Source organism: Ixodes scapularis, unplaced genomic scaffold, assembly GCF_016920785.2.
Source record: "Ixodes scapularis isolate PalLabHiFi unplaced genomic scaffold, ASM1692078v2 PGA_scaffold6__148_contigs__length_123643588, whole genome shotgun sequence".
Classification (NCBI taxonomy): domain Eukaryota; kingdom Metazoa; phylum Arthropoda; class Arachnida; order Ixodida; family Ixodidae; genus Ixodes; species Ixodes scapularis.
Genome location: NW_024609881.1, coordinates 81,840,857 through 81,862,607, shown reverse-complemented (window position 1 = coordinate 81,862,607; position 21,751 = coordinate 81,840,857). Strand labels below are relative to the sequence as shown.

Sequence of the window (21,751 nt, the reverse complement as noted above, 5' to 3'; positions counted from 1 at the left end):
TATTCTCAACGAAATGCAGTAAAATAATAATTTCAGCCAAACTACTGAAGAAATCCTTAAGTTCCCCGGGATATCTATAGAGGGCACTAATACACTCTTATTTAAAAGGATACTTCAACGAAATTTGAAATATTCCCGCCGTGTTCAAAAATAGGTTGAATATGATCCACAATATCCGTAAATGACAATCGCACGTTTGTTTTTTGAGCCTGGTGGCTGTATTTTTCGTTATAAACGGCCCACTCTGGCAAGTGCTCGGAGAAGGCCCAGCGGAGACCACGTGACATCCAACGCAATCGTGACATAGGTTGTCTCGGGACGAGCAAAGCTACGGCGAGGCTGACGTCGAGAGGATGGCCTAGTCGTTCCAGCCACCGAAGCGGCTGCTTTTGTACGAATTTTGAGTGACGGGTTAATCTTCTATAATCTTGTAGGGGGACAATGGCGACTTCTGCGACACACAAAAGGAATTCTCGGGAAGAGGGGAGTTCCTCCTTCCCCTCTTCTCTCGTCGTGGCCGGAGGCGAGATACTCACCGTCACTAGCTGTCAAGGTTCCTAGACGGGCATTACAAGCGAGGCGTTAGCGACATCCACCAGGTGCTCTTTGCTAATCGTTTAATTTGTTTTAAAATTCCTTTTCGAGACTTTTTTAACAAGATATTGGTATGTTCGATGTGATACTGCTCTTTTGAACACATATCGACCAAACAATGAGCGCTGAAATTTCATTGTTGTACCCCTTTAATTCCTATTTGAACTTCAGGATTGTATACTTTTTATTCCTGGGCCCGATATAATATTGTTGCATTGGGTCCTATGGGCCACTGTGACAAAATTTAAAATTTTTTCTCACTTAAATGAAAAAAATCTTAAAGTTCCCGAGAAATATAATAGCTACCGACTTGTAGCACACACCCCAGTTAAAATTTCGGTATTTTAATTGATACTTTTTATTCTTCGAGACTTTCAAATTTGGCCCTCTTTTTGCCCCTGTAAAGTTAGCACCCGGTTGTGCACCAAGAAGCTTGTGGCCAAGCTACCTTTACAAAGGCTTATCGAAAAAAAGATTTGTACCATGCGTTTGTGACAGTATATTGACGAAGAATGTGGTGGTTATAATATAACTATATAATAATTAGATGTTTACAATCAAAATTTGTGCCCTGGATTTCAAATATAAGCAATTGTTATGTAGGGTCAGAAACACTTGCATTGTATATATTTTGCTTTGAATTTGCCTGTGTGTGTAAAGTTTTAGCTCGGTTACAGACACAAACTGAAGAAAATTCTTCAGGGCGTGTATAACTAGAAATATAACTAGAATGGCACGCCGCTGGCCGTTCAATTGTGTGTCTTTTTATCTATCTTATTTTATTGATACATATATACGCGTATAAATTAAGAACACAACAACAACGACGTTGAGAGGATGACACACCGGGCGAAGGCGGTGCCTCAATCTGAGCCCTGGTTCCTCAGAAGCGGCAACTTCTACTTTGACTGGGCTACCTCCTTGGAGCCTGATGCTTCGACCCCAGTGGACCCCAGTGAGCAACAGCGCCATCATGTTCCTGGGGCTCCTTCATGGATTGAACGGTGTGCCAGATCCCCATAGCTCGCTGCTGACTTGCCCAACCCACCGCCACGAAATCAGGACTTCTGCGAATCGGACTGCCATCCTCCTCAATACCAACAATCCATGTCGTCGTCATCATGCGTGGATATACTCATCACATTATCATGTTCACTAGACGCGGTATAGCGGGCCTCCATGGTACGGACTGCTGCCTTTCCGCGGTGCCGCGGCTCTCCAGAGCCAAATAAATAAAGACTAAAAACTAAGGACTAAAGACAAAATGCTTTGCTAACCAACAGCCGGTAGCGCCCTAAAAAAAAAAAAAAAAAAAAAAGAACGATAGTGTTTCTTTGTTTAGAGGATGCAAATTCCTAAACTGCACCATACTAGTGGTGCACATCACTGAAATAACATACGCAATACAGAAAATAACAGATTATCTCTTGAACGCAAAACGGCAAAATACACATAATTGTGGAGATTTTTTGTTTCTAAAAGCAAAATACAGAAACCTAGACTAAACTAATGTTTGGTGAAACTCAGGGTATATCGTATGCATCGTTTCGAAAAAGTATCAAACGAAAACACCACGCAACACATTTGACGTTGTTTCACACCTCGAGACACTGGCTTGCTTTGGCGCACCGACCGCCGGCGTAGCATAGCGCGTAGTCGGGAAATGTCTGCGACTGATGATGATGATAGCTTATTTGCCAAAAAAAGTAGCGCAAGGCGCATCGATGCACAAGGCACATGCAACGTGCAGCCCTTTGGAAGATCATGGCAGCACAGCGCAGCACTGAGCTTGATTTCAGACGCCATGTTCTTCCCAGAAGTAGCGCGCGGCGCGTGCCTCGAACATTTCCACAACAATGAATGGTGCCACTTTTCAGGTTGCTCAAGGTTGATACGCCACGTGTCGTGAGAATCGAGAACTAAAACGGCGTGTCCCAGAAAGCTGGCCATGGGAAAGCTGCATCGAGGAGCATCCTGCAATAGTGTTATTTTATATCAAAAATTGCGTTCCAGTCATTCTATTCCCCGAACAACATTTCTAAAACGTTTATTTATACAAAATGTCCAGCAAGTACATTAGAAGCAGCATTTTTCTTTTCATTTCTTCAATGCTTATAACAAAAATACATGATCGAAATAACATTTGCCTTTACCAGGTTCGGAGTGTGCGGCTTTTAGCTTAACGTGCCGAGCTGACTTTACGTGCTCTGCAAGACGTACTGCAGCCCTGCCTTGGTCCGATTTGATGGTCTTCTGACAGTACTCACAGATGAGGTTAACGAGGTCGTCTTTGCTGTTTTCATTGGAAGGGCACACCTCAAAATCCTGAAAATTGCTTGCGTAATTTTCAGCACATTTTTTTTTACCCATCTTGACGATCATCAGAGCAGAGACTACAAGAAACAGCAGTAACTAAATGGTATGTATGCCCTCCTCAACCAAAAAAAAGCTTGGGAGAGGGTGTTACAAAAAAAAAATTCGGGGTTTTTCCAGGTGCCCTTTGCAGTACACAGTGCACACGAAATATGTGGAAAAACCCATGCCCGAACTCCAGCAATTGGAAACCACACAAAGCCCCACCACGAAAGAAGAGATATAGAACTCAATATGATAGGAACAACAACCCCCTGAAGTCCTTGTAGAATATTGAACCCTCTTAAGCTTACGAAGGGACATTAAGGAACCACCTCCGAAAGGAAGTGGATACTAGGTCAGTAGTGACTCACTGAAACCCCCCCCCCCCCCCCTTGAGCATTGAGATTCTGACCTTTTTCGGTTGTTAAGACTGAATTCAACAAAAGAAATTCGGCACGCCTTTATTGGTTTTTTCGGTTTAAATCAGAAACACCGAACCCTAGTTATATTTCAATGCCACTTGATGCTGGGTGTGTGCAAAAATGTCTCTTGGCGAATGAAAAGAAAAAAGTTTGAAAAAACTAGCCATTTTTTAAGCAACTGTTCTGCAATCAAAACTGGTGCTAGCTGTTCCGCGTTGCCTAAACCTATAAGCGTGGAGACCTTTTTCTGTGCGGTGACTTGCCGCCAGTGAACAGAAAGATGGAATGGACATGGCCATGTCTAGCTTCAACACCGCTTAGAAACCCATCATACCCATATACTCCAAAGTATTTTTTTTTGTGAGGTAAGTATTTTTTGCAACCTGTCATTAAAGAGACACCAAACTCCTAAAAGAACTATCTTTTTTTTTTAAATGCTGGGATAAGACAGGTACATCATAAAACTACCCCCGCCCCCCCGCTTTCCCCCAAAAGAAAGACATTATTTACAGTGATAATGCAATTAATGCAGAGGTGCAAACAAGCTGGGCAAGAATGACGATAATAATCCCCGGAGAAGGGGAGCAAGGAGGACAAAAGACACACTCAAATGTCCAAACACAGCGAGGTGACTGATGCGTCACCGAAAAAATCCACCTGGTCCTGTTATCGAACCAGGGACCTCTCCGTTTGCAGTGGAGCGCTCTACCAACTGAGCTAACCAGGAGTTACACGCCAGTAGAGCAAACTGGTGTTATCAGCCACCACCAGTCTAACACCAACAAGGGTAAACAGCCTGCATTTTAAAGTTATCATGATAGTGCAATTGATGCAAAGGCGCAAGTGTTCTGGACTATAATAATAGGGAGAATGACTATAATAATACCTGGAGAAGGGGGACAAAGGACAAACACAAACCTCCAAAAACATATAGGTAACTGGTGTGCAACCAAAAAAAAAAAAAATTAGTTTAGAGATTTGTGTTTGTCCTTTGTCCCCCTTGTTACCTAATAATCTAGGGATTATTTAGTCATTCTTGTCGAGCTCGCTCGCACCTTTGCATTAATTGCATTATCATCATAACCTTAAAATGCAGGCCGTTCACCCTTGCATGTGTTAGACTGGTGGCAGCTGATAGAACCCGTTTGCTCTTCTGACGTCTAACTCCTGGTTAGCTCAGTTGGTAGAGCGCTCATCTGCAAATGGAGGAAATAAACATTAGCTGTGTTTGAATATTTGTGGTTGTCCTTTATCCCTTTTGTTCCCCTTCTGCTTGGATTATTATCGAAATTATTTTCATTTTGAGGCAAACGCTCAGAAAGAGCATCTTTCGGAATCGCTCAAACAAGTCTCGCGACTTAAATATTTTACGAATTCTTTTTCTTTTTCGGAGAAACTTTAAATTGTGACATATTGTGTCATATCCAGGTGCTTAAAAGTGTTTTTTTTTTTTTCGGAAGTTTAGCGTTTTTTTAATCATGGTGCATGCTTACAAAAAAAAAAATGGAGATATTGTTTCGAAATTACGAAACACCGCACTACAACTTTCGTGTGTGCACAACGCGGCGATTTATGAACGCGCGTCTGCAACCGGCTTTGTGAGCGCCAGCGGCGTTAGTTATGCCAGAGAGTGAATGTGAAAGAACTCGAGGCAGGCTGGAATCTCGCGAGCGTCCGCCTCCCCGGAGCGGCCCGTGTAGTTTCGTGACCCGCTGCATATTTGATAAGACGAGAAGTGCGGGCCGCCACCGAAAATAATTGAGTAGGCCTGCTCCAAGACTCCGTGGCCAAAGAAGCTCTTCCTTTCTGCGAAACTCGTACCTAGGGGCCGCTGCCCTCGAAATCTGTCCGCGTTCCCCGCGTTTTCTTTTTTTATTTTTAGGCATGATATGTTCTTGGCGTTAGCCCGAATTCCCCCCAATATGTTTTTCCGCAATTTAACTATGTTAAAACAACAACAGCGGGTTGGTGTCGTTTCTGGCAGTCTTTAGGGAGTTTTAGTAGATCATCCCGATGCCTTCGATACCCGATAACGAACGTTGCCGGCGCAAAGGCGTCAGCGGAGTATCGAGTATCGCTATCGGAGTTACCGGAACGATCGACCCAAAACTCCCTATTAAGGAGTTTTCGTAGATCGTTTTCCTCCTTCCGCCGTTACGCTCTCCGCAACGGAGATGCGCCACTAGCCTTGTCCACGAGGGAGTTATCGTGTGCACCGTTTTTCTTCCTCTGTGACGCTCTCCGCAAGGGAGGAGTCGCTACTGCGCGTGCGCGTCGCCAGCCTTGTCTACGAAAACTCCCTATTAGGGAGTTTTCGCAGGCCGTTTTGCTCCCTCCGCTGCGTTCTTCGTAACGGAGACGCGCCGCTAGCCTTGTCCACGAGGGAGTTATCGTGTGCACCGTTTTTCTCCCTCTGCGACGCTCTCCGCAAGAAAGGAGTCGCTACTGCGCGTGCGCGCCGCCAACCTTGTCAACGGAAACTCCCTATTAGGGAGTTTTCGCAGGCCGTTTTGCTCCCTCCGCTGTTACGCTCTTCGTAACGGAGATGCGCCGCTAGCCTTGTCCACGAGGGAGTTATCGTGTGCACCATTTTTCTCCCTCTGCGACGCTCTCCGCAAGGGAGGAGTCGCTACTGCGCGTGCGCGCCGCCAGCCTTGTCTACGAAGACTCCCTATTAGGGAGTTTTCGCAGGCCGTTTTGCTCCCTCCGCTGTTACGCTCTTCGTAACGGAGATGCGCCGCTAGCCTTGTCCACGAGGGAGTTATCGTGTGCACCGTTTTTCTCCCTCTGCGAAGCTCTCCGCAAGAAAGGAGTCGCTACTGCGCGTGCGCGCCGCCAACCTTGTTTACGGAAACTCCCTATTAGGGAGTTTTCGCAGGCCGTTTTGCTCCCTCCACTGTTACGCTCTTCGTAACGGAGATGCGCCGCTAGCCTTGTCCACGAGGGAGTTATCGTGTGCACCATTTTTCTCCCTCTGTGACGCTTTCCGCAAGGGAGGAGTCGCTACTGCGCGTGCGCGCCGCCAGCCTTGTCTACGAAAACTCCCTATTAGGGAGTTTTCGCAGGCCGTTTTGCTCCCTCCGCTGTTACGCTCTTCTTAACGGAGATGCGCCTCTAGCCTTGTCCACGAGGGAGTTATCGTGTGCACAGTTTTTCTCCCTCTGCGACGCTCTCCGCAAGAGAGGAGTCGCTACTGCGCGTGCGCGCCGCCAGCCTTGTCTACGGGAACTCCCTATTAGGGAGTTTTCGCAGGCCGTTTTGCTCCCTCCGCTGTTACGCTCTTCGTAGCGGAGGCGCCGCCAGTATTAGGGAATTCTCGTAGCTGGTTTTCGCCGTCGCGCAACGCTCTCCGCAACCCACTACGATACCCGGAACTTTACAGTCAAGGTCATTGGCGCGCAGGCGCAGTAGCGGCTTTTTCGTTGCGAAGGGCTTATCGGAGGGGGAAACGCGGTTTACGAAGACTCTCTATTGTCTACGAAAACTGACTATTAGGGAGCTTTCAAAGATCGTTTCCGCCGTCCTATAGCTGCAGTATAATGGCGTACACCTTGTACCTCGATTGGGTGCACTTGCGCGCATGCGTGCGTTGTTGCAAGGCGAGGAGGATGGGCTGCGCGGAGCGTAGAGACGATTGTAGGCGACCGAGCCTTCCGACTCGTCCTCGCACCTTGTATCGCAAACGCGGCCCACAAACCACGTGATTCCCATCGAGCTGTTGCAGACACTCTCAAATCTAGGCACCCTAGACGCCATGATCGACGGTGGAGCCGTGCGGCGTCAGTAAGTGGAAGCTTGGAAAAGGGTCCGCTTCGCTGGGGATCCGACGTGAAGCAGCAACTGTAACGAAAATGCGCCTCTATCGCGGGGTCGACTCCTTCGGCGCTGGTGGCGTGACTGTCGGACAAACCGGGGTCGGTTTGTCCGAGCATAGACTTTGACGCGTTAGTGCTCCAGACGACCCAGCGCGCCTCTTTTCCCGGCGAAATCGATGCCCGGGGATTCCTTCTCCCCACTCTCTTTCCCCCCATTTCTTCCCTTGTCCATTTTTTTTTGTTGTTGCGTGGCTCTCCCCTTTTCATCGAGCTTCTCCCCCTTCAAGTGCATTTCATCGGCTCTTTTTTTTTTGTCTCCCGACCTTGCGTCTTTTTTTTTCAACCTTAGTTTGTCCCTAAGCTTTATCGGTTGGTCTCTGCTGACCCTCTTTCTGTACGTCTTCTTCCCTAGCTGCTTCCTTATGCGGTGAATGGTCTCCCTAAATCTGCTTCCTTTTTTTCTTTTGCCATAGTTTCACGGGGGTTGTTTCTGTCTAATTTCTTTCATTATTATTTTCTTCCGGCGATGTCCACGTTATTCGTTTTAGTTCAGTATAGTTTTATTCTGCTTTATTTTCTCTGTTTTCTTTTTTTTCTGAATAAGGTCCTCTTTTTTTCTTGCTCTTTTTTTTTTGTCCACTTGCTCACGTTTTGTTCTGTAGTCGTTTCTCTCGCGTCTGCTCTGTAATTTTCTCACCAGCCCCTTTCTGCTTGGTGTCTTTTCCCCCCGTGTCATTGTCCAGCCTTTTCAACCTTTTTTTTTTTTTGTCTCCCGTCTTTTGTCGACACAATTTCCCTGTTCATGTAGCCAGGCCGCTCACTTTTCCTCGTCTTTCTTTTTTTTTTATTTCCTTGTTATTTCTGTTCCTTTCTGTCTTCGCATTAATGAGACATTTTAACTTGGCATGCCTTTCTTTTCTCGCTGTTTTTATTTTCCATTTCTGTTTCGACCAAAACAAACCATTTTCTTAATGTTATTTTTTTTATCCCGTCGCTCCTTTCTCCCTCGTTTTTTACCTCCCTCTTACCCGTACGTCAACCCTTTGTTTCCCTGGATGTTCCCTACATTCCCTAGATGCACCCGTTTTCTCCCCATGTGTTTGTTCTTTAGCGTTTTCGTGGGACGTTATGAAACTGCGCAGAGTCGTTTGGTTGGACGGCGGGCAACAGCTCCCCCTAGTGTCGCTCTCCTCCTTATCCCGCGTAGTTTCGTCGACCACTTCGTGTACCTGTGTTCGCGCACTTCGTAAAGTGCACGGGTTATATTGTTACCGACATTTTCTTTTATGTTATTTTTTTTATGACCTCCATTAACGACGATGGACGTTCTTGAGAAAGGGGTACAGGAAGGGGAAAAACGGGAGTACCGGTTGCTCGTAAAAAGCGGTACTTGTGCACAAACCAGCGAGATGGTGAAGTTTGGAGGGAAATTTCTGTTCTCCTGGCAGGGAAGGGAAGTGTTCCCCAACTGCACTCAAGGTCTTGGGGAGTGCGCTCGTGCCAGTAACTTGCGCAGTTTCGTAGCACACTCACTCCGAACCCGACTAGGGAATGGGTGTTGTATAAGATCCATGTATAGGGAGGGTGTTTCTGAACACGTGAGCCAAATCTTTTCTGCAAAAAGAACGCATCGCACGAGAAGAAAAAATAAAAAGTTAATGTTTTATTTTATTTTTGCCAAAGGGCCCATTTGGTAAAATTACTAATTAGTGTATTAATCACTTTCGAGTAATTACGTTTCTAGTTAGTGGAGTTATAAGTATGGTTTCAATTAGAAACTTGCTGAAGATCATTGAAAATCTTTAAATGAACTTATTTTAGAAACAGAAGGCACGTGCAGCAATGCAGGATGTTCTGCTGCAGGATGCTCCAAGATGCAATATTGCACAGCCGAAGGCCCTCGTTAAATCTCCAACTTTGTTGACCGTGTAGCATCTATGCACTGGTGACATAAGCAGGCTCAGCAGGCTTGCAAAGACTGTGCGACCGGAAAGTCGGTGGGGACGCAGGCGGCAGTTCATGTTTGTAAACCGCAAAGGGTCTATACCAAATAATTGACGAAAGAAAAGTAAATTCACTGTAGCAAAACTTTTTTTTTTTTACATATGAAAGGCTAGTGACGTCACTCCCCACGTCGCAAGCTGCCGTCGCCGCGGAAGCTTGCGCAACAGTAATCTTTACTGAAAAACGTATGCGGTGAGCACGATACGTGCTTCGTATGACGCACGTATAGACCGACACGCTGTTTACAAACAAGCCCGCCTTTTGTGGGCAATGCGCGTGAGCACAAACCAAATTTGGGAGGAGTGAAGCGTCTGCGCATGCGCTGTGCCGCCGACAGCGCCACCGCAGCTGCATGACGTCAGGGCCGCGTGTTGGTCTATACAGACCTATGAGTCATGTACAGCCTCGCTGTGAAATACAAACGAGTGAAACTGAATTAAAGTCGGTGTAGATATGGTCGATAAAGCGATAACAACATGGACAAAAAGTTATAGCCCAACTAAACCCGGTAAACAATTTAACAGGCTCGCGCTTTAGCGATGCAGTCAGGGTCGGCAGTTATGTTATTTATGTTATATCTTATGTACTTTCATATCGTGCAATGGTGTATGTTTTCAATTACACCATGGCAGGATGCAGTTTTGTACATACGTTACATATGCAGTTTTGATGCTTTGAGTGTTAATGCAGTTTTGTACGTTACATATGGTGTTGTATGATGGATCTAGTCTAATCCGTACTCTTAACATTGCTAGACTTGATGACAGCGGCACGCACCTGAAATTAAGAATTAAAAAAAAAGTATATTCAATTTTTATATATTTAATCGCTTTTTTCGGAGTTTAGTGGATGGATGGATGAACGGATGTTAACAGCTGATCCCTTTATGACATGCCGTAGCTTTCGCCAAATAGCTTGAGCACTTTCGGTATTTTTCTAGTCTAAAAACTTTTTGATTAATTGGGATTCTTTTTTTCTAACTAAAAGAAAAAAGAAAGATGTGTTACGCTGCGTTTAAACGAGAAACAGATTTGTCTCGTAGAACAAAACGCTTTCTTATCATGCTTTTTTTTAAAATTCTTTCTATGTGTATTTGAGGACATTTGAGGAATGCAAATAAAAAAATAAGCGCGAGAAAAAAAAAAAGGCGCACAAAGAAATAGTTTTACAAGCGCGCGTTTTTTTGCTCCGGTATTTGGGTCGAACCTGCCAGGTATTTTGGACGCCGCGGAGGCGGGCGTGCATTATACGCGCAACCCCCGTCCTTTGATATGCGCCGTGCGAACTTTTATTCATGGAGTGGAAGAAACTACTTGCGCCACCTTTGCTTTATTGATTATCTCTCCTTATTGCGCGGCGTGTTCTTTTATATACCGGTACACCTGTGAGCGCTTTTGATTAATTTATACCGAGCTCTCTTTTCCTGTCTCGGCTAGATATCGAACAGAAACTTGTGCAAAAAAAAAAAAGAAAAAAAAAAGAACGAGGCATAAAAAAATTGATGTTCTTAAATGATGGATTGCAACGCCCCGTCAGGCTTTCTCCTGCTTAATCCGTACAAACGACTCCGTGGCTTCTTTCATTAGGCTTAGGGGGTTGTGCCAGCCGGCGCCTTTCGTATATTTATATAAACCGCCTCAAACTGGCCGCCCGTAGAAAACAGTAATTACCCGGGAGCTATGAGTTATAAGGGACAGAAACGACCGCAATGTTTTGGCGCAGTGGTAAGCGTTCCGTAAGCAGACGGAGCGCCGAATTCGTCGCAGACGAAACAACCACACGCCGACCCGAAGAGAACGCGGAGGAGGAAAAGAACGGAAGCCGTCTCCGTCGTCTGCGAACGAAGCGCTTTGTTTGGTTTCGGTTTGTTTTGATTAACGGCGCATGCGTGGGGCGGGAGAGGAGGAGTGGCGTGTTGGGGGGAAGAGGAGGGAGGAATAGGAGCACGTGATCGCGCATGCGCGGTGAGGGGTGGCGGCGGTGACGTCACGGGGAGGTCCCGGGGCTTGCAGCCGGAGTCCAGTCAGGGATTTTCGGCGCTCGGGCCCCCCTCCCCCCGAGTCCCCATCGGGGCTTCGGCCTTTGAGCCGAAACGTTGGTTGTCGAAAATGTGCGCCGCGACGAGTGCGAGTGGTTGTGGTGGTGAGGTGTCGCGGCTCTTCTGGTGCTTGTTTCCGTTGCATCTCGCTCCGCGTTTTCGGTTTTGACATCCCTGCTGCGACGACGCCGAGATCGTCTGCTACCTGCTGAAGCTCCGGCCGCTCGTTTCCGGACCAATCTGGTTTTCTTTCTTATTTTATTGGTTTTTTTTTCTCTTTTGATCCACTTCCGGTGGGTGCACGAATATCGTAGGGATCGTTGAAAGTAGTGGGTTGCGAAAGAGGAGGCATTTGGCTTGAATATTTGATCGGTTACTCGCTCAGCCCGTAGTCAAAGATAGGGGTTTTATGCCGAACCCAGCTTGGTGGTGATCCGTCTGCTAACACGACATCGTGGAATAGAGAATACTTCCCTATGGATAGGTGTTGTACCTAGTAATTTTTCATGGAGACGCGATTTGGTCAGAGTTCTAGAATCCGAGTAATGAATCTCCCGTTGTTTTTCGAGTTCCGTCCAGCCTAGCCTTTGCAATAATTCGAACGTTGTTGTGTTTGCTAGCCAATCGCCATCGGCGTTCTTTGTTGACCCTCGGCGCCACCTGTTGACCGTTGGCCGCACTTCTGGTAGGTTCCCATCGTTGACGTCCGTTCCCCTATCTGACCAGTTGATAACTTTGTTACGAACCGGGTTTGTTAACTTCTTAACGTTGGAACACTTTTGAGCTTAACGCGCGTTAGTTTCGAGAAAGTAGTTAACGTCTTGTTCGCTTCCAAACTGCGAAAACTAGTTGATGCACGAGCGGTATATCATCGCGCTGTCGCTGTTCTGTTTTCCGGCATTGCAGAAGTTGGGTGTCGTTGGCTAGTTGGTTGGCTACTTGCCGCCTGGTGTTTCAAAGTTCGCTGTTCCTTAGATGTAACTCAAACACAAAATATTCCTGCCTTTTGAGAATGTACCCCTCAAAGTAGCATTACTGGTCATACTTTAAATTTGATAACGCTAATAGTCCTGACATCGCTATTCGTTCGCTTGCCGTCTCCATCTGCTTTTTCAGGCATCCGGATTTCCGTGAGTGGTCGAAGCTATTAGAGCTTGTTTCATTGGAAGTTGACTCAGCCAATCACCGTCATGTTTCCACTTCAATGAAGGATGAAAACTAAAATGCGCGCATGTTAGAAGTGGGTTAACAGCTGCGGGATTTCAGGTAGCTTTAGGGAATGTGGTTTGTTAATTGTCTTTGTAGCATCCACCGTGAGGTCGTTTGTAAACGTCTCGGACCAATCTATGGACATTGTTGTACTGACCTCCTTCTGCCTGTCAGTCCGTCGCGCACAAGTTAGTGGTGCCACTTCGCCTGCATGGTTGACCGTGTCTTGAGCCAACGAACCATCAACGCGTCCATTCCAAAAGCGATAAACAGTGTTGAGAGGCCAGTTCAACCAAGTTGCTGCTGCTTCGCTAAACGCCACCTGTGCTCCGAAGAGCGGCTTGAGAGCGAGCGCCGACTTGCATCCACTTGACCCTGCCAAAACTTTTGTTGGCTCCTACACCGAGTACACCTGCCGTCGCCGCTAGACGGCGCCACCGCCGCAAGTCACGTCGTTGTCGTCACCGAGGTGGATATCAGTTTTCCGTGCAACGTTTATCAGGTGACGCCATGGGGTGACTGAACCGGGATTTTTTTCACCGCTACAATCCGCAGTTGGTGTGTGCGTCGTTGAGACGAAACTCGTCGAGCAACCTTGAGTGACGTTGCGGTGACGTCACTTTCCGTCGGCGATGGCATTGTTGCCAGACGTCTGAGCATGGCCCGTCACGTGATCCGGAGGGACTGGTTCGCTCCCTTTCATCCCAACAAGGTAATGATGTCTTGTTTTCACGACTGGAGGTACGCTGGTCTGTGACGTCACGCAGAATCGATGACGTCACTGCGGTGGTAACTGGGCATGCGCGGATGCTTCGATATTGGAGAAGCAAGTTCCATCTGTGCATTTGTGCTACACGGTGGCAGACAAACAAACAATTGCATTTAATTGCGTTATATTAAAAACCAAACTACTTTTTTTTTTTAGGGGGGGGGGGGGGGGGGGGAGGGCTGTGGGTGCCACTGTGTTCGTTTATAACAAGCATACATGATGTGATGCTACCGATTCATAATTTTGACCTTACACAGGCAGTGGAACAGGGGGTGTGTTATAAGTGTTTTTGAACTTACACAGGCAGTGAAACAGGGAGTGTGTTATAAGTGTTTTTGAAGACGCCTTGATATTCGAAGACGGGTTTCATCTGCGCCTGCGCGGTGTGCTCAGCTTCGGTTGATTGGTCTGCTTGTTTGTGTGAGCAGTGAATTTTGTGCTCGGGGATGAATCGGTGCTGTTTCGCGAAATCCGGAAATTGTTGGTTTTTCTCACGAGTTCTTCTCACGACACGTTACACACGATCCCCATTTGTTTTCATTCTCGATTATATAGAATCTGTTGCGACATCACATCATATGCAGTATAGAGGCTCCGCCTTCAATGCGAGCCTTACCTACCCTCGGCGCACGTACGGCCGAAGCACCACCGAAGGCAGCGAGTGCGTGCTAGAGGCGGAGTTTCTCGATGCCTACCTTACGTTGCAAGCCCACGAACGGGTTACTAAGAACACGTATTTTTACCTGTAACGAGGTGCAGTCTCCAACAATATGAAAGACCCATTCGACGATGCAGTTTCAGGACGTCGTGTAGGATTTGCGTTGACCGCGTCAACAACCAAGGATAAAAATCAGAATAATTTAAATCGCGCCGTTTTTTGTTTTTTTTTTTCTTGTTGCGGTGGTTTTAATTGCACCTTTCCCGCAAAACCAATAATCTCCAAAATGTTTATTTACCGCTTGTCTATCATTTGATGCTCTCTACGTGCGCAGGGTTTGTATTTAAAGAGATAAAAATAAATCGTAAAGCGAGAAAGATTTATGGCAGATTCGAACAAAAAGCGGCGCTCTTTCTGATGAAATCAGGGCGAGCTTTATTCACTTCGCGTTGGTCGGTTACGTTGTGTTTTATTACGAGCAAGTCGGAAGAGAAAAGAAAAGCTAATAAAGCTTTTTCCTAACTAAAAATATCGAGCTTATTTTGTACGGCGAGGTTGATATATTAATAATAGGCGGTGCTTTAAAGAGTGCTTCAGAAGTCTAAATTTTTAGTAATTCTTTCTTCCGCTTTATTCTCAGTGGTCGGAGAAATTGACTAATCAATCGTTCGTGTTTAAAATTAAAAAATATGTCTGGTGTTAAATAATTCCTGTTTTCTAGCTCGAGTCATATAAATAAAATAAGTTTTATTTAGATAAAATAAATCCGATATGAATAAAATAAATCTAAATTATTTTATTAAAAAATAACTACTTTGTCTTTTCCCGATTTGCACAAAGTGCTAGTGCTAAGGAAATCAATTAACCTTTCTTCCATTCTCGCTCTAAGAATGGAGTACTTAGGCCAACGCGTGCTTAAAACCGCAACATAGCGAATGGGTCTTCCATGATGTAAAAAACTACATGCATTGTCGTCTTTTTTTTTTTTTTTTTTTTTCTACGTGGATTTTTATGTGCGGGTATGTGGTATGTCTTCCGAGACAATCTGTCTGTTCTTCAACCATGCAACATTTCTTTTTTTTTTTTTTTGGTGGCTGATTATAGTGTTTAGAACACAGACTATTCCATTCATAAAATATAGAACACCTACCCTTTTTTATTTGGAAGCGGTGGTTTTTGCAAACGAGAGCATTTACTGTCGCGCGTTTCCTCCAGTTTTCAGGATACGCTTAGTCTCGCCCTGTTATACAAACTACAACTGTAGGTATACATACCATTCAGCAGGCAGTCGCTTTACTGAAACACGCGTTACAGCGACGTACCACGTGGTTTCTTAACTGGCTATCGTGCGATAAGGCCCTGGCGATGCATTAGAGTGTATCGCCTTTCGTTAATGCAGAATGCCTCGTAACGGAGTCAGAGTTGGGATTCGTGTAACCGCGTCGTCAGCTAAATTTAGCGGGCTAGAGCAGTACACCACCTACAGAGAAGACAAAAGGCCCCCGACGTGACGTCATCGTGAGTGGACTCCCCGATCCGCCCTAAGCGGCAAAATGTACGCTCGAACTCGACGAGAGTACACAGGACAAGACTGCCCTGTGTGCCTCTCTTCTCTGTCCTTCCTTTTTTATTATTTTTTTTTTCTGGCGTTTTTTCCATCATATGTCGTTTCCTTTTCTTGGTTTCCAACAACATTTGGGCCTTTTAGCAAACCGTTACCGTGTTCCGCGTACCGGTCACGGTATCACCCGGGCGCGCGTTGAAAGGCCGACGACCAGACACGAGTTTCTGCGAGGCAGAAGATCCCCCTCACCCTGGGGGAAAGGAGGAAGCGGGAGAAAAGTGGAAAGCGCCAACTGGTCGTTGGTCTTTAAAGGGGCCATGGAATGAACTTTCGGCTGGAATAAATTGGGATATTTTGCTAATCGCATATCGTTTCGTGCGCCGAAATCAAAAACAAAAACAAAAAACGAATGCACGAGCGTAGAAAGCCTGAAACCTGCTTTATAAGGTACGAAAGTTTTAATAATATAGTGGAACCGGGTAACAGTTTTGTAAAAAGTCCCTTTTATCTTCATGGCGGTTTACGGCTGTATTATACCTCTCACGAAGAATAATGTTTATTGACGCTGCACTGTCGAAAAAAGAAAGAATGAAAGAGCCTTTTCCGAACGAATAATTGCGGCGAAAACACGGCCAAATACGAACCGATTTCATCCGAGCCCGTGACTGTTGTGATTTATAATCAAAAGCATAATGACATGCGTTTCGCGTGCATTATTGTAAAGATTTTTTTTTTTTTTTTTTCGTTGTTGCAGTCTATCGTTTTCGGATTTGAATTTCGTATTCGGTACATAAATATTCGGCGGTCTTCCGCCTGGCGCTACCGTAGGGGGACCCTGAGCAAATAAGGGACCGGCTTCTGGATTTGATGTCGTCGCCTTTCCCCCATTTCCCTCTTAGGTTTCTCGATGGGGGAAAGGGGCGATAATGGTTTGTTGATAAGGTGTGCTTCCTTCCCGTCAGTCATCGCGCCGCTGCCGGTGACGGCTTTTCAGAGCTCTCGGTTCTGCTCTGCGCTTACCTCTTATCATTTGTGCTGCCGTTTTTCTGTTTTTAGTAACTCGTTTTTGGGGGGCCGCAAAGTTTCCGCCATTATAATCATCATCATCATCATCATCGCTACCACTGCCGACATGTTTTTTTTAGGAAAAAAAGAGGAGGGGACGTTTCGGCTTAAATTTTGAATTTTCTTCGTGTGTTGTATAGAATAAAATAACTGAGCTTTAAGCATCATTAAAAAAAACAGAACGAGAAAAACAAAAACAAAAAAACGTCACATTTATGCGTGAGTGATTGCTCTATTGTAATCAATCTTTGATACCGATTTTTATAGAGAAATCGGCCACTCTTAAATGTGACGTTTGCTTTTTTTTTTAGCGTGCTTAGAGCCTATGCGGAGGGCAAGTTCGTCTGCTCCTTGCGCAGGGGGTAGCGGTGACGTCAGAACGCCGAGCCCTGATTGGCTGATCGAGCCCCCCTATCTGAGCGTCGTCTGCTTCTTTACAACGTCGTCTGCTCGCAACGTCGTCTGCGTCTGTCTTACGTTTCCTGCGACTTTCGAGAGTGCAGAGGCCAGATTCACGAAACGATCTTACGCCAAAAATGTGCGTAAGACAAAACTTAAGAACAAATTCGTATTCACGAAACGAAATTTTCGTAAGTTTTGCGCAGGTTACGGCGAAATCCTGGGACAGCTCCGAAGCTGTTACGCACTTCTTACGATCAAGTCAGCATGGCCGACAGCGTCGCGGTCGCGACGACCCACGGACGTTTATTTTTCTACGTGAGCTTCTCACGCGTCCTGACTTCAAGCAGCAAAAAAAAAGTAAAAATTATTTGAAACAGAGCACGACGAACAAGAACGCTGGATCCACAGACACCGGGGAAAAGCTCCAACGGCGACGATTCCACCGAACGCGACCAAACGAGCTGGGCAGTTAGGCCTAGCAGGCACTCCGCGACTCGGCGACCGTTTGCCCACGACCGGCAGACGTGCTGAATGGAATATGCCCGCGCGACCCTTGTGAACCCTTCCCGTGTTATACTTTGATCGCTGACCTCAATTTTAGATTAAGAGGTCAATTTCTTCCTCTTGTTATCTCCTTGTTTCCCGAGGCAACGGTAACTCTCGCCGGTGAAAAAGCGGCGAATCTCCGACAGACGCAGGAAAGGTAAAGCAGTCATCGCTTTGACTAGCAGACGTAAAGCAGACAACGTTAACTGCGCCAACCCGCCGGCGCCGTTAAAGAGTGAGGGGTCTCGCCGCACACGAATGGAGGTAAAAAGTATTTGGGAGGGAACTTGCGGACACTAAGCAAACAAACCTTGGCGCCCCGGGACACCTCGCCAGTGAGTCCTTTGACTTCCCTCTTTGATGCGCGTCTGCTAGTTGTTAGACGAAAACAACGTACCGCTCGAGTTATTTCGTCTGCCCTCCCTTAAAGGCCAAGTCGAGTTCGCTCCGAAAGTCGCAGGAAAGGTAAGACAGACGCAGACGATGTTGCGAGCAGACGACGTTGCAAAGGAGCAGACGACGCTCAATAGGGGGTCGCGATTAGCCAATCAGGACTCGGCGTTCTGACGTCACCGCTATTTCCTTTCTCATGCGCAGAAGACGAAAATGAGCCCACTTGCGAGGCGTATAGATTGAGTTGTGACCATACGATAGACTATCGCAGGAAGTGGTTTAGGTCCCCAGTCAATAGGCAACTCAGAAGACGTAGTACACAGTGCACATTATACAGGGTGTTTATTTAATTATTTATTTATTTATTTTTTTTTGTATATAAAGTTTTACAGATTTGTTTAAAAAAAAAAAGCGTGAAAGTTACATGAATGCGGTTCGTGAAGGATAGTTATATGGCCTGAGGGGGCATAGTATGAGAGGCTAACCTTCCCGATAAGTCGACTGATTAAGTAAATTAACTGTATGACGCTTTTCTCTCGATTAGAGTGCATGCTCCGAACGCGCTTACATTACTAGGCTCCTAAGACCGGCAATCCTGATGGTGCAGAATGCGCGCGTTGCATAACAACCCTGGAAGCTCGCTGTCAGTACGCGCTCAGCAGTCGCGTACACAGCCATGGCCGCGAGTGAACGTTCTCTATTAGAAGCTTGCTGAGCGTCATCAAAAACCATTACATTATAGTCAACCTTGCAAAGACTCGGAGCAGCAAGAACGAGGCCACCGGCGCGATAACGCGTCCATGCGCGATTAGACGCTTGTATTGGCGACGGACGCTTTCGCTACGACGACACTCCATGGCGATATACTGGCGCGACTTGTTCACAACGACCCTTTCGAAGATTTGAAGGGGCCGAAATGGCGATTGCGAGATTGTGTCGCCTGTATCTGTTAGTGTGTCCGGACAGCAGGCAGGGAAGGCAATGGCGCTAATCTCTTAGCATCCAGTCACGCCACTGCGCGGTGTTGCGGTGGCACCGCTGGTGGCACCTGGTGTGGGTAAACACAAGCTCGTTTGCAAAACAACCCTGCGTGTCGCTGTATGAAGTTTTGCTTGTTGATTTACCGATGTCTTCTTTACGGGGGAAAAAAAAAGAAGAAAAACGTTGTTGGTGCTTCATTGAGTATTTCTTAAAGCTCAGAAAGGTAGCCGCGCGTCGGTTAGCTTTCTCCCGCTGTAGCACGCTGCAGAAGAGATTTTAATAAAACGAGTGAGAACGTCGATATTGGTCGAACCCTTCGAAATTAATATTACTGGTACAAAACTTGACACCCCCTCACCATCACCCTCCCCTCCCCAACCCAAAAGCATTCAAGCCGAGGGGGATGAACGAAGACAACAATAAAAACGCTTAAAATCAATGATAGCGCTGCCAATAAATGCTCGATGGATATCAATACTTAGACGCTGCTAAAAATTGATCTTGCGTTTTTTTTTTCTTTTAGTTTTGTGGATTGTGTTTGTTCCAAACTTCTGCTACAAATTGCTAAAGCAAAAAAAGAAAAAAAAAATGCGGCACGTGCTGCATTCGGAACATCTATCCAAATCAAATTCACCACGTATCAAACTTTGTGTCACAGTAAACAAATTAAAAAAAACAAAAAACAACAACAAACACGGTGCATCCTTTAGGCACGTTCATCGCGGACCCGACAACGAATTTCGCGTTTGTTCGTTTATCTGTCTACATTCGTGTGCGTGCACGCGCGCCAATGTTTGCCCGTTTGCGCAGGGCATCCGTATCGGGCGTGTGTGCACGTCCGTGTTAACTCCCTGCCTACACTTTTTTTTTTTTTTATTTTACGTTTGAATGCCAGCGAGGGCGGAACTAATCGATCAAAACCCCGCTATAATAACGAATTCGATCAGTTTTAAAGGTTTGGAAAAGGGCGTCCTCCCCCCTTCCACTATAGGGGTCTCTTGGGGACGCAGAGTGGCTTGGCATGCAGGGTAAAAATCGATCCTGGAGATCGTGTTATTATTCTGCCCTTGTGCACAAAGTTTAATTACGTTTCTGCCCCCCTCGGGGCGTGACACGCCATTTTGATTTTCTTTTTATTTAATACAAAAATCGGCATCCTTGAAAGACGAAGGAATGAGTTGGTCCATGAAACGTGTCTGCGGAGAAAATGTTCTCTATTTCGTTTCGCCTCATACCATGGATTGCAGAGTATGCTACGAGCCATCAGATTCCACCAACCTATAGTGCCGTGTTAGTGTTACGTGGCCCCTGGAATGTCTCGTAGCGTCTGCAGCGCTTTATCGTACGATGGAACCGGGGCATAGTTGCTTTTGGCTGCCTGCTTCGCCAACCTGAAGCAGTGTGTAGCGTTTCAGTTGGCTTCTTTTTGGGGAGGAAGGTTGCGTCATTTGCTAAGTGGAGCATCTGCTCTAACGTTACACAACATATCCAGTCTTATTATTCGGCTTTCTTGGCCAGGAGAATTATTACCGCGTCTCCGCTAGTCAAAGCTCAGGTCGTTTGCTGCGCAATGTTTGCGTTCGCTACTTGGTTCGTTTGCTTGCGTCAACGATGTAACCTAACTTTATTTCTGTTACTCTTTGTTGTCGTTCGTCTGCTCGAGAAAATGGTTACTTGTCTGCTATGCAAAGCCTTTCGTTGTCTGCGAAGGCAATGTTTGCGTTGGCTGCTGACGTCGGCTCGCACCTATACGATGTAACCTACGTTGTTTTTATTTTTCTGCGTTGTTTGGTTGTGCGCTCGACAAGGTTGTTGCTTGTCTGCTGTGCAAAGTCCTTCGTCGTCTGCTGCGCTACGCAAGGTTTCCGTTGGATACTTAATACAGGTTTCCTCATTTGCTAAGTAGAGACAGAAAGTTTCCTAAACAAACAACGAGAAAAAAACAACAACAAAAAAACACGAAAATCACGAAGGAGAGCAACTGTAAATCTCTCGCTTATTTTTTTTTTTTTTTCTCTTTCTCTGCTTGGGAAACTGGTTAGTGTCTGCTATGTATAGTTTAGCTTGTTCTTTATGCAAATCTTCCACTGGCGTCCCAGTAAAGGTTTCGTTGTAGGCTAACTAGAGAGCAAAACTGTTTTTATACAGGCAAAGAGGGGAAAAAATAAGAACGAGAGTAATAAAATAAGTTTGTTTTATGTCTTAAGTTTATGACTTGCTTGTGTTTTTTTTGTCTGGTCAGGAAACGTGCTACTGTGTGCTATGCAGAGCAATTGCTGCTATGTAAAGTTTCCGTTCTTGGTAAATATGTTGTCATTGGAGAGTAGGAAGTTTGCTAATCAGGCAACGAAACACACACACACACACACGCACACAAAAGAGAATAATTAACAAGATGTGTCTGTAACACACACACACACACACACGCACACGCACACACGCGCACGCACACACACACACACACACACACACACACACACACACACACACACACACACACACACACACACACACACACATATATGTAGTTTGCCTCGTCTGCAATGGCAAAGTGTCCGTTACATGGTCGGTCAAGGTTTCGTGGTTTGCTAAGTGGGGCGCCTGATATGCAGCGTCTCTCGATTATTAATGTTTGTTCTTACTCGCTCGCTGGGGAAAAACAAAAAAGTCACTGTCTGCTATATTGAGCTGACGTCGTCTGCTATGGTAATTTTCCGTTGCTCGCTCAGCTGAGGTTTCGTTACTCGCTAAGTGAGTAACTATTACTTTCAGCTACGCACCAAGTGTCGTCTGCTACTCCGTTTTTCCTCGTCTCTCCAGGGCTGTCGCCATCGGCTTTTTCCACTAATTTCGGGGTAAGGTTTCGGTCACTGCGAGAGCGAAATCTAATGCGAGCGAAGAACGGGTTTTGTCTGTTATGTAAATAATAATAATAA

The 21,751-nt window shown here is 46.0% G+C and overlaps 1 protein-coding gene and 1 non-coding gene across 2 annotated transcripts in view; one reads left to right on the top strand and one right to left on the bottom strand.

The window, feature by feature from the left end:
• Positions 1 to 21,751, top strand: part of LOC8029114 (caskin-1) — a 164,868-nt gene that overhangs the window by 109,238 nt on the left and 33,879 nt on the right. The window lies entirely within an intron of this gene.
• Positions 4,026 to 4,098, bottom strand: Trnac-gca. Its single transcript has one exon. It is a non-coding gene; the product is annotated as a tRNA-Cys (tRNA).